This window comes from Lactuca saligna, chromosome 4 (genome assembly GCF_052625555.1).
Source record: "Lactuca saligna cultivar CGN05327 chromosome 4, ASM5262555v1, whole genome shotgun sequence".
In the NCBI taxonomy this organism is placed as follows: domain Eukaryota; kingdom Viridiplantae; phylum Streptophyta; class Magnoliopsida; order Asterales; family Asteraceae; genus Lactuca; species Lactuca saligna.
In genome coordinates this window covers 160,282,121-160,296,237 of record NC_136420.1, presented here as the reverse complement: position 1 = coordinate 160,296,237, position 14,117 = coordinate 160,282,121, and the positions used below count along the sequence as shown (strand labels likewise).

General features: G+C 36.9%; 1 pseudogene; it reads right to left on the bottom strand.

The window, feature by feature from the left end:
- Nucleotides 1-11,236: 11,236 nt before the first annotated feature.
- LOC145040305 (adenosine kinase 1-like) lies at nt 11,237-12,531 on the bottom strand (annotated as a pseudogene).
- Between the last annotated feature and the right edge of the window lie 1,586 nt (nt 12,532-14,117).

Here is a 14,117-nt window from a genome sequence, read left to right as displayed (position 1 = left end):
GAGTATTGGATAAACTCATGATCAAGAATTACTTCATGGATTTTATCACGAGTAATTTTGAGATGATAATATCTTATATTCTTGAAACGAAGACATATGAATTGTTGTTTACAAGTCGGTTGTGCATTGATAATACGTAAACGCATTAGTAACTTGATGTTATAAAACGTATTGTTGTGTGTGATTTTATGAGTAAATTGTGCAAGAATATGAGTCGAAGTTTATCCGTTCCTTTTACCCGAAATGGGATAAAAGCGATATTTGTGGGCACCTTGATGATTTAGTGATGACATCTAAAGCGCTTGGCCAAGCCTGGACTAAGTTGATGTGTTTAATTGTAGTTTGAGTCAGTTGTCATAAATCAAAAATCGGGAAACAAATCTTGGAAAGCGATTGATTATAATCCATGTCTCATGTCCAAACGATATCTTGTAGAACGGTAGAATATTTTATCACAAAACTAAAGGACACGTCATTGACTAGTTCAGATTTCGACAACGACTTTTGAAAGCTACAATTACTGGTTAAATTTTGAAGTCATACCTCCAATCATAGTTATTAGACTTATCCAAGCGGGAGATTGTTAGACTAGGTATCTAAGTCCATAACTATAATTGGTATGTACTTGATTTGATTGGAGCATGGTCCTTTTGGGTTGCCTTCACTCATTCAACTTGACATGATGATTGGTAGAGAAAGAGTATGATTTATTATTTGAAATAATAAATTGGTACTCAAAATGATTTTATTAACATATTATAAGATTAATATATTATTTGGAAATCATATTATTAATTAGTATTTAATCAAAAATTAATTTGGTATTAATTTTAGGATTAAAGGAACTGATTAATAATGGAGGGGTTGTTTTGCAAATCATTGATAGCTGCATAACTGGGCTATTGGACTCTTTAATTAGGAGTGGACAAAATCATATAGGGAGGCCCTATAGATGTTGTCCAAGTCCTCATAAGGAGGAGTCCATGGGGTGCTTAAGCCTTAAGCAGGAATTAGGGTTTCTTCCAGAAACCCTAGCAGCCCACAACTATATAAAGAACCCCACCATATGAGATTTTCGGACAATGCTTATGGATGATAAACCCTAGCCGATTTTTCTTTGTCTCTCCACTCATCTTGTTGCATTGGGTGTTTGTGACTCCATTAGAGGTGCAACATTTAGGGAACTAAGGTTTCAAGAGCCAAGGATCTTCAAAGGTGTTCTTGTTATTACTACATAACAACACTACTAGAAAAAAACCCTTTAATGAAGCGCAAACAATGACACTCGTTGATAGAGGACGCGCATTGGTGTGTGCCCTAAAAAATAATGTCAATTTGCAAAAATTGAAGGATAGTGGACACGCATTTGTGCGTGCCCTAAAATTAGTGTCAGAAAAGAAAAAAAAAGAAATGCGGAGGGCGCCTTTCATAAAATGTGTGTCCTCTAAATGTGTCGCTTTATATATATATATATATATATATATATATATATATATATATATATATATATATATATATATATATATATATATATATATATATATATATATATATATATATATATATATATATTTGCCTAAACGTGCGTTTTTAAAGGGGGAAAACGAAATCGTCTGAAATTCTAAAATTTTGAAGAACCCCGCTTCTACCCTCTCTCCTCAGTATCTCCCTTTTCATTCACCCCTCCTTCTCTTTGTAAACCCTAAGCCATCGCCACTACCACCGCCATTGAACCTTAAAAACTCAATATACACTAGAATCCTACAATGGAACCCTAATAATCCTTTTGAATCAGCACATCCTTTTGAATAAGCTCGTCTTCCTTTACCTTTGCTCTCTTTGATCTCTCTCTCTCTCTCTCTCTCTCTCTCTGCAAGCCCTAAGTTGCCACCACCAACATCGAACCCGATAAGCTTTAAGATTTTGGAGTGCATCTAGAAACCTAAGCACACACTTCCGCCATCTTAAGATACCAGTTAAAGATCAGAACGCAATGTCGTAGTCCACGATTTCATCATCGTCTCCACAAACCGCCATCAATGGCTGAGAAAACGAATGCGATTGGGTCTAGAACGAAATCAAAGCTGAAGCTCGCCATCAACCTAAGCACGCGCTTCCGCCTTCTCCTCCAACCCATCTCTCCTCTCCACCACCGTCGCTGACCTACGCGCCGCCCGTCAAGGAGACCCATCTGATCCCACTCCTTCTTGGTTCACTCCCAAAAGGTACATTCTTCATGTGTCTTCTCTCACAAAACATTGTTTCTTCTTTTTGTCTTCAGTTTGACGTCCCTGCAACTTCAAGGCTTCAATCAGGTTTCATTATCTTCTCCTTATATAATGATTTCTTGTTTTTGTTTCTTCTACATTCTACCCTAGCTCCAGAGCAACTTGTTTGGTGTGGAATGGACAGTGTATTGCTATATTAGGATGATATGCTTCTGATGGTAGGCCTTTATGGAGATCTGGTTCGTTATCTTTATGATGAACCCATTATCCTTATCCCAGAGTGTGATGGAGCTAGGATATTGTTTAACTTAAACATGGAGTTTCTTCAACGGGTCCTAGCTTCTACTGAATCTATCTTCAAGATTGGGAGCACAGAACCAACAGATTTATTGTATGATGCTTTGGATCATTTTGACAGGAGGAAGGAAAAGGTAGGGTGTCACTTTGATCTTTGAATTAGACTTTACATTTCTTTCTTTCCTTCTAACTTCCGATATCAATTTATTCCATTCCAGACTGATGAAAATTTGAGGCTGATAAAAACATCGTTGCCTAAGGCTGTTAGAGTCTTTAGATGCTTCAAGACATGAGTTTGATCATTTTGACAGGAGGAATGCAAAGGTAGGGTGTCACGTGCTCCTCACACTCACAACCCACCTTCAAGAAAATCAAGACCTAAAGATGTAAGTCATTCCCATTCTCTTTTCATGATCAAATGACCTTTTTACCCCTGTCTATGCACACACAGCTGATAGATAACCAACATGCTGAATTATTAAACCACTTATAACTTTTTAATCCTTTTATATAAAACTAACATTATATATTTATATATTTCTTTTCATTTCACCTTTATTAGCATTCAACTTATGAGGAGCCTGTTACAGAAATATTAGATGACTGGTAAAATTTTCCATTTTTTTATATATTTTATAATCTGAGACATTTGATGTAATCAGTTATCCGGTTCCTGCATTTAAGGTATGCTTGAAAATGTTGAAGTTGAAGAGGATCATGAGCGTGTGTGTGTGTGTTGATGATCTCTTGTTATTCATAAATTGAGGAGATGAAGGTAAAAAGATTATACTCTTTTCCCCTTTTGCCCTTGGTTTTATAAATAATAACATATATACTAAACAATCTTATAGGGACTGACTGCAATGATGCCAACATTTGGTGCAGTCAGTTCTTGAAAAATGTAAGCATCTTTCAGCATTTCAGTTTTCCATATCTCAAAGGATTAAATCATTAAATACGCATAACTACATAAGGTTTGGTTAAATATATTAACATTTTGCCTGGCTCTTAGATAATAGATACCTACCTGCCTGATACATGAGTAAAACTAGTTTCTAAACATGATGAGATAGCTAATTGTAAATTTGTCGTGCCAGATAAGATAATTTTATGGAAAGTAGTAGATACTCTGAATCCTATGGGATCTGGACACACTGACAAAATGTTTACCTAACATATACATATCTTAATCACTCCTACTACTGTGTTGCGATTTGAGTTTATTTACATCTTGAAAGGTCAAAAAAAAATTATCACTCGTAGTAAATGAATAACACGTCTAATGTAGTTATCGTTAATCTTTTTTGGATCTGAAAGTGATATGCTGAAATACTGAGATTACTACTACTGGATGTAGCTTTAGTAATTGAACTCATTGTAATTTATTGTCCTATATATACAACAAGCTGCCCTTGTGCTTAATGCTTCACATCGCTTCCGATACACATTGGACTTGAGAAAGAATGAAGAGCAGGAAAAAAGGAGAAGGATGATCAGGTCACATGCTCAACTCATAAGGGTAATTTTGTCCATAAATTTTTATATATAGCTTCCCAATCCTAAGTTTGGTTATATATTACTTAACATCTGATCACCTTATGTTAGGCTGCATTGTTATTCAAATTGGCTGGAGAAAATGCAGTTGGTATTTGGTCCCCCAAGTTCCCTTATGATATAAATATAATCTTTTCTTATGTTGAGCTAGCTACATTCTACATATAATTAATTTCCTTCTATTTCCCCTTCATATATATAGTGCTTGGGCCCACTGCGATTATTCCTGCATCTCCAAGTTGTGGTTATGGTATTTCACTTGAGCAACTTGTTTCCGTGACCAGGGACCATAATCTAACTTCTTTTAATCAATATGGAGGGGCAAGTTACTTAGCTTATCAAACATATTTTTCCTTCACTATCAAAACTCAAAACCTCTTTATATATACATCTATACCTATATATATTTTCAGGTGCAAGGGTTATCTGAGATGTTGAAAACCAATCTGGACAAAGAAGTACAAAGACATGAAGATGAATTAAGAAACAGGAGAAATTCCTTTGGATCTAACACTTATCTTGTGAAAAAAGGAAGAAGCTTCTTTGTATGTTATATCTCTACAATAACTATTTCTTCTTTGCTTTTATTTACAACTGCAGCCGACCATGGGTATTTTAATTATGTTGACCACAAATTTTCCTTTGGGAAGCTTGGAAATATTTGACACTTATTATCTTGATCGTAGCTGCTGCAGCATCACTGGTGCTAGGAATAAAGATAGAGCCAAGTTTTAAATCATACTTTCTCATATATTTAGTCATTCAGGAGTTTGTGATCATATTATGACTCCTATTTGTTTTAGTTTTCTTAAAAGGCTTGAGGTTTCCTTGTGTAGGGTATTGAACAAGGATGGTATTGTGACATCCCCAAAATCTCGGCCAGAAAAGACCGATTTTCATTTATGCTTTTAAAATAATTTAAGAGTAAATCCTTTTGATTTAAAAGAGTTGCGGAATTTGTTCCCAAAAACAAAGTATGATAAAATAATATTTACCAAAGCATTTCCTAAAGAAATGTATTTTCATTATATAATCAAAACTCGGGATGTCATGTTCCGATACAGACCATAAAGCATAAACGATAACATTACAAGTCATTCAACAAATATATACATATACAGACTTGTAAACAAAACAACTTGATGGTTCATCCATCTTATGCCCTTCCGCCACTTCCTGTAATACAAATAAACTGAGTGGGTCAGGCTTGGGAGCCTGGTGAGCATATAGGCTTTTCAACCCACAATAAATAATTATATTTAATTCCACCAACCAACAATAACCCAATTACCCATTCCCGTTATTCTCACTTTACGTCCCTAAAACAACTAACACAAGGGACCTAGTCTTAGAATATTTCATCGGGGTGACAACATATGCATTCGGGGGTTTCCCGGAAATATATGTCAAATAAGGCAACCATGAGGGGGATTGAGTACAATGAATGAACACCCAAGTTCATTAACACCTACAGGTGGCAAACCTGCTAGCGTTCCACAGGATTGTCTAGAAAAGTCTGTGGTCGTCATCTAAACTCCACTAGATGACTGAATCAAAAACAACATCGAGGCGTCTCATCTGTTTATCACACATCAACTATCTACTCATGTTCTACCCGACATATTAGTAGATAAAAATATATATTTTTATACATAGTTTAAAACCTGTATAGCATTCTCATTTAATACATATTCCAAAACAACAGATGAGACACATACACATAACACGTATTTCATAGAGAATAAATCGTATCTATGAGATAGAAGAAAGTGAATATAAATTCATGCATATAACAACAAAATATACACATAACACGTATTTCGTATAAAATACTTCATAATTATGCGTTAGTAGAAAGTAACCACACATTCACTTGATCAGAAGATGATCAGACAGCACTACGGCTTGTAGAAGTAGTATTCTTCCGTAGATCTGGAAGATCTTCACAAAAACCGGACTCCTCGCGGGCAGAGCATCGGATCGGGAATTGTACTTCTTGGGATCTTCTTCGGGGCTTCGGAACTTGCTTCGGGGCTCGGGAATGATACCGGGGCTTCGGGGTATAAATGGCACGCAAATCGAGTAAAAAAAACTAGAGAGAAAGGAAGAATTTGGCAAAAGAATAAGGCTGCCCTCGCATGCCCTTTTATAGGAGGCTGAGGCCTCGCAGTACACTGGGCGTACTGCCCTTACGCGGGGCGTACTCCTCCGAAGTCGTCACTGCTTGCGTCATCAGAGCTTCAACGTCATTGCTTACGAACTCGGAGTACTCGAGTTGTACGTTGGGCGTACAGCACTACGCTGGGCGTAGTGTTGATCGGAACGGTGACTCCTCCCCGCTTCGGATATTATCCGATATATATATATATATATATATATATATATATATATATATATATATATATATATATATATATATATATATATAAATTAAATATCGAAAATATTTAATAAACTACAAAAATTCATATCTTCCTCATACGAACTCCATTTTCAACGTTCTTTATATCCACGTGTAGGTGAGACTACGATCTACAACTTTCGTTTAGACTCCGTCGGCTAATTTTGAATTTATTTTTAGTAGGCCAGGACAGGAAAACTCCGTTATAAATTCATTACTTCTTAATCCGACACCCTTTTTAACCTATCTTTTTATCGTTTCACTACTATCGACGAGATCTTCGATTCTCATTCAGATTGTTTTGGCTAAAAGCTGCTCGGTCTCAAATCGAGTATTTGAGCTGCATACTGCTTAGTTGAAACTTTGAAAAATCATAACTTCCTCATACGAAGTCAGATTTGGGCGTTCTTTTTATGCACGCTCTCGGTTTAAAGAACCCTACGACTTTCATTTAGATCACTAAGGCTAGATATTGCTCTATCTTAAATTCATATTTTACATCATTCGGCCTCGTGTCGTTTCTATCGCGAAACTTCGACAGGTCATAACTTCTTCGTTATAACTCGGATTTCGGCATTCCTTATATCTCTGGAATCCTTGTTTCGACCACTACAACTTAATGAAAAGATATTGGGATTATCTCGCACTTTAATTTTGATGCTTATTTTATTCTTAATTCAATTAAGCCACACAACTAAGCATAAAACACATAATACTCAAATATTTCATCATTAATACTTCAAAAGAATTAAAAAGGTTAACTTAGACTATTACATCAACAGTAATGCCTAGCATGGAAACGCGGGCGTTATAATTCTCTCCCCTTTAGGATGATTCCGTCCCCAGAATCACACATCAACAAACAAATGCGGACAACGACTCAACATGTCACTCTCCGTTTCCCAGGTGAGATTTGACCCATTCGTATGTTTCCAACGGACAAGCACTAATTCGACCATCTTGCGTCGAAGCTTCTTAGTCTTTCGGTCAACAATTGCCTCTAGTTCTTCAATTAACCTCTTGTTTTCATCAATTCTCAATTCAGAAATTGGAATTATATCGGGAACTTCTCCCATAAACTTCCTCAAATAATACACATGGAAAGTGTTATGAATACCATTCAGTTCTTCTGGTAGTTCTAGCTTGTAAGCTTGGTTCCCAATCCTCTGAAGAACTTTAAACGGTCCAATAAACCTTGGACTCAACTTTCCCCTTTACCCAAATCTTATAAGTACCTTCCACGGCGAGACTTTAAGCAAAACTGAATCTCCAACTTCAAAAGTCATCGGTCTTCGCTTTTTGTCAGCATAGCTCTTTTGACGATCTTGAGATGCTAACATTGTTTCCCTGATCACTTTTAACTTCTCAGCGGTTTAATGAACCATCTCGGGTCCCATAAAATACTTCTCTCCAGCCTCAAGCCAACAAGACGGCGTACGACACTTCTGTCCGTACAAAGCTTGATAAGGTGCCATCTTTATGCTTGAGTGGAAACTATTATTGTAGGAAAATTCTACCAAAGGTAAATGTTCATCCCAATTACCTAGGAATTCCAGGGTACATGCTCTCAGCATATCTTCATGTGTTTGTATTGTTCTTTCGCTCTGACCATCAGTCTGCAGATGGTAAGTTGTACTTAAACATAACTTGGTACCCATTTCCTCTTGTAGACTTTTCCAAAATCTTGAGGTGAAACGGCTATCACGGTCCGATACAATCGTTAACGAAACACCGTGAAGCCTCACAATTTCCTTTACGTAAGAATTTGCAAGCTTTTCCATAGACCATTTCTCATTGGCTGCTATGAAATGTGTACTCTTAGTTAATCGATCAACGACCACCCAAATCATGTTGTGACCACTTTTTGTTCTGGGTAGTTTAGTGACAAAATCCATCGCAATGTCTTACCATTTACCCATAGGCACAGGTAAAGGTTCTAAACTCCCATATGGTTTCTGATGTTGTGTCTTGACTCTCGCACAAGTCACACACTCGGCCACATACTTTGCAACGTCAAGCTTCATCGTTGGCCACCAGTAGTAGGGTTTCAGGTCCCTATACATTTTAGTGCTACCAGGATGAATCGAGTACATGGTATTGTGAGCTTCTTCCATCAGAAGATCTCTTAGTCCTCCTGACTTAGGTACCCAAATCCGATCTTGGAACACCTTCAGTCCGTGACTGTTTATACCGAACACTAATGTTTTACCCAAACGTTCCTCCTTTCGGTCATTATTCTGTAAATCTTCTTCTTGAGCTTTCTTTATACTCTCCACAATTGTCGAGACAACTTCAATTCTCAACGCTCTTGGCCTCCTTCTTTCAACATTGACTTTCCGACTAAGAGCATCAACAACAACATTAGCTTTACCGGGGTGGTAAAGTATCTCACAGTCGTAGTCCTTGAGTAACTCTAGCCAGCGTCGTTGCCTCATATTTAACTCTTTCTGATTAAACAGATATTGGAGACTCTTATGATCAGTGAAAAGATTGCACTTCGTGCCATAGAGGTAATGCCTCCATATTTTCAGAGCGAAAACCACCGCTGCCAACTCCAAATCATGATTCAGGTAATTCTTTTCATGCTCCTTTAGTTGTCAAGACGCACATGCTATCACCTTTTCTCTTTGGGTCAAAACATAACCCAACCCAACCCCAGACGCATCGCTATAAACATCAAAGTCTTCAACTCCATCGGGTAGACACTACTAGAAAAACAACCTTTTACGACGCTCATTGCGCATCGTAAAAGGCTCAGACGATGCGCAAATGCGCGACAAGGAAGGCCCTGTCATAAAGAGAGACGACCCGCATTTATGACGCTCATTTACGACGCGCGTTTACGACACGCAATGCGTATCAAGGAAGGCCCTGTCATAAAGGAAGACGACACGCATTCGCGTGTCGTAATCTTACGACGCGCGTGTTAATGACACGCAATGCGCATCAAGAAAGCCCCTGTCAAGAAAGGCCATGTCATAAATAAAGATGACACACATTTTTGCGTATCATAATTTTAAATGTTTTAAAAAATATTATTTATAGATTTACTAATTTTTCATATTAAATAATACATTAAAAATCTCATAGTACAAAATAAAATACCATAAATAACAAATATAATTCATTTCACTAATATGTCAAATACAAATAGTTATTCCAATAGTGAGTAAATGTTATAAAAAAAAATGAACTCATTTATATACAATTGCATTATCTAGCTTACTATGTGCCAACAACTTCTATCTTTTTTTCCTTTTCTGCATAAACTTCATCAGCAGCATCCTAAAAAACTTCTATCTTTTTCATCAGCAGCATCCTCAAAAACTTCTATCTTTTTCCTTCTCTGCATAAACTTCTATCTCACACTCAGTGTAGTTTTAAACATCAGGCTTAAAAAATCAAGTTTGTGAATCTCTTTTGTAGCACATCAGATGTGCTTTTTCTTTGAAATTATGCTGCTACTTGAGATACTATAGAAAGGAAATGTGATTTGGATGAGAGAGAGAGAGAGAGAAACAAGATATGAATAAAATAGTTACTTACACAGAAATGTTAACCAGCATTATAATTTATACGAATGCAATTCTCTTGAAACAGGGGTCCGCATCCAAACTCACAACAGTAGCACGTCGAACCCTAGCCTGTGACATTATAGAAATATGATAAATTTCAGTAAAATGAGAAAATTATAACAAGTTATACAAGGGCATATACCTAGAAACTTGTCGATGTTGAACTCCTTGGTTAATCCAGAAAGAACCCCCAAAAGATCCCTTTATCACTTGAGGCATTTAATAATAGAAGTTGTAATTGTACACATTGAAGGATGAAGGACATGTTTGTAATTACTGAGACTTAATGAGTTTGAATCTCTTTCCTCTTATATATAAAATATCTATAGTGAGTCTAATTGCACCTGATGAAAAGGCAAGGGAAAAAGAGTCTTTAAAGCAAAGAATTCATGAGAGGTCCTAAGTAGCAGGGGTAAAAGGTTCTTTAATCTAATTACTTCATGCCAACTTTATGGAACCCACTCATGCAGCTTCGAATTCAGATGAGGTGCTAACTAAACTATGTTCAATAACCCACTCATGCACATCAACTTGAAAACAGTATTGAAAAAAATATGTTAAGCTAAAAATAACAGGGAATTTATGAATAATAGCAACACAGTTTTCCTTTTTTACCAATGTGAGTATGCAGACTTAAATTTTTACCAATATGGTTAGAATCAATATGCATTAGCCATATTGGTAAAGAGGCAAAGTATGTTGCTTTTTCCCACAATTTGCAAAAGAGAATGCAGTGGAAAACCATTAGAATTACCTCTGAAGCTCCAGTTGTGTGAAAAGAAACGAGCTAGTTTCCCACCAAAACCAAAAGACACTCCAGCTTTGCATTGGTACCATTTTGGAGCTTTTAAAGGTGCTGCATTAACAATCCAAAATATAAAGAATTCTCTAAAAATTACTTATTAAATAAAATTACTCATCCACACCCACAGATATGTAAACAATTAACTTTTTTTGTCATTTTCAATCGAACTCAACGGTTTTCTTAAATAAGGCCAAAGTTTGTTTTAGGAATAGGAATTTACCCGAGATTTCCTTATATTGGAATGGCGAGTATCCACCACATTCATGAAGAAATCTAGCTAAAGTCAGGCTTCTCAAGGTAGGTGCAGCCTGATCTTTGAATGATCACATTTGAGGCATAACATCCAGCTCTCACACATTCCTCAATCGGCTTTTCTTTAACCAATTGCAATCTCCTCCACATTATCAGTCTGTAAAACATCATAACCAATTTTTATATAAAAAAGTTTGTCAATGTCATACTCATATCATCTTTTAACCAATTTTTTTTTTCTTACCTCCCACCCATGAACCTTTGAGAATGTTCTTGCTTCAGTTTCGTTTCTAAAAACATAATCCACATAAGGTAATGCTTTCTCTTGGGCATCCTTCGAGAATTCACAGATGAATGGTGTTGACAGGTTTATTGTGAAAAACTACACAAGGGGGTAATAATGTCAGAAAGATAAGAAATTTTCAGTTCATACGAATCGGTGTATTACTCATTCATTATTACCTTGTTGGCTGCAGCTACATGCTCAGCTACAAGCTGGATTGATTCAGGAGACACTGTAAGGAAAAAGCCAGCAATATAGATGTACTTGGCCTTTTTCAACTGTCCATGATGATGATAATTAATATTAGTAATTTAGTATAATATATTAAAAAAAAGACTGAAATTGTTAAAAGATTTACCCAACGCCCAATTCTCTGGTTTCTTTAAGTGGTCTCCCTTGTAGCAGTTGCCAGCTCATAGGTTGGCACCCTCATCCACATAATAGTGCACCTGATAAACATCATCATCATTAGAATATATATATATATATATATATATATATATATATATATATATATATATATATATATATATATATAAAATCAGTAATTGAAGTGCTCTCAAACCGAGGAAGCACACATGCAACACAAGTAACTAGATATCTCCCACAAGCTGAAAAATGAGCACCCATTTCACTGCAACAGCATACAATACAAACATCAACCCCCACCAAGCTCCTTATTTTTTATTTATTTAAAAAAAATGTTACCTGCAAAGGACAACATGCGGTATTTTTAAGCGAGTACTTATCACTTAATTAGCCTGAAAACCCGGATTTTATCTTTTGAATGGTAGCAACGTCGGTCTTGAATGACATGGCCAATATCTGATCATTGATGAGGTCGAATTGAAAACTGAATTTGGAACAGATACAATCCCTACGCTTGTAGTACCAAATGCAGAGAGTGCTAAACCTGGATTCTTAGTAGTGTCGACAAACCCAACTTCTAAAGAACCCATGAGAACAAACAACGGCTCCAAAGCTTGTGGATGGGTGTGTGGTGGGTTAACTGTGCCATTAGGGAACTAGAGTACAACGTAAGAAACGCTTTGACCATTAAGAGCTGAAAATTCAGCCATGGTTGCTTTCAGAACCTTAAAAGCTGTTAGAAATGGTCCACCCACTAGTGCTCTCATCGTTCAGGCTTCAGAGTGGCACATTAATTGTTTGAATCATGAGACCACAAATACTAATTTAGACCACAAATACGATTGGTTGAAATCTATATAAAAAAGTAATACAATAATATAATGTAACTTCACAAATCATCCTAATCAATGAATCATTAAACCCTATACTCAATTAGGATGGACCAGAGCAACAATTAGAAAGTTTTTGGTACTGTTAAACCTAAGGATTCAAATAATTCCTAGATAAAAAAATAAATCTGATCAAGTAAAGTAACTAACGAACTATTGTAATCATACCAGCTAATAGATAGGTTTGGGAAAAATCCAGTGGTGATGTCTATAAGAATTTGTCGGAGGAAACCTACTCTCGAAGTGAAAATCAGAAAGAGCTTTCTGATCAGGAAGTGGCCTGAAAAGCAATTACCCAGTGAATTCTTCTCCATCGATTTGTTCTACCACTTCTCTCGTGGATTCAGAGGCAACGTGGAGTACAAACACTAACATCACGAAGATGGAAAGTAAAGGAGCCATGAGAATCTTATAGAAGAACAAAAACATTGAGAAGTTAGAATCAAGATAAACGTACCTTAATAAGACATAGGGCTTGTAAATTTGAGCAATAGAAGCAGTGACCCTAAGGTCACCGGACCTGATGTTGCTGGCAAGCGCAGGCAAGGTGAGATTGCCGAAGATTAGGGGCTCCATTGGCTGGGTGACGCTGGAAAGCGTTGGACGGTGGGGTGGGGCTAGACGGAGGTCAGAGGTGGGAGGCCCCAACACCAAGAGAAACGTAGGAGGTGGGAGAAGCTGTCGACGTCGAGAACTGAGAAGAAGAGAAAGGGTTTGTCGAAGTGAGAAGGAGAGAAAGGGAAGTTGAAGAGAGAACGAGCAGTACAGGAGGGCAATCGGGGTAAGTTCTTGAAAAAAAGCCCTAGCTACTAGGGAAATTAAAGTGGAGGGAGAAAAAAAAGGAAGGCGGGGATTTTAAGTTTTTTGGATTTCATTTTCTCCGAATGGAACGCGCGCGTTCTATTAAAATTTATAAAGCGACGGTCGTAGACGACACGCAGGTGCCCTCCATGTTTTTTTTGTTTAGACACTAATTTTAGGGCACGCAAAAATGCGCGTCTGAAATCCTTTAAATTTTGGAAGAGATGACATTATTTTTTAGACACTCACCTTTGCGTATCATAAATCACTACGTGTCATGGTTCGCGCGTCGTAAAAGGCTATTTTTCTAGTAGTGAGAGAAAGTATCGGTGCCTCGCATAGCTTCTTCTTTAGCTTCTCGAATGCTTCTTTATGCTTATCATTCCAAGCATAAGTAGCTCCTTTGTGGGTCAAAGCTGTTAATGGAGTAGCAATCGAAGAAAAGCCTTGGATAAACCTTCGGTGATATCCGGCTAATCCCAAAAAGCTTCGGATCTCCGTGGGACCTTTCGGTTGTTCCTACTTCATCACAGCTTCAATCTTTGCTGGATCAACCATTATCCCTTCCTGGTTGACCATGTGACCCAAGAATTGGACTTCACGAATCCAAAAATCACATTTGGAGAACTTTGCATACAACTTCTCCTTCTTCAAGACTTTTA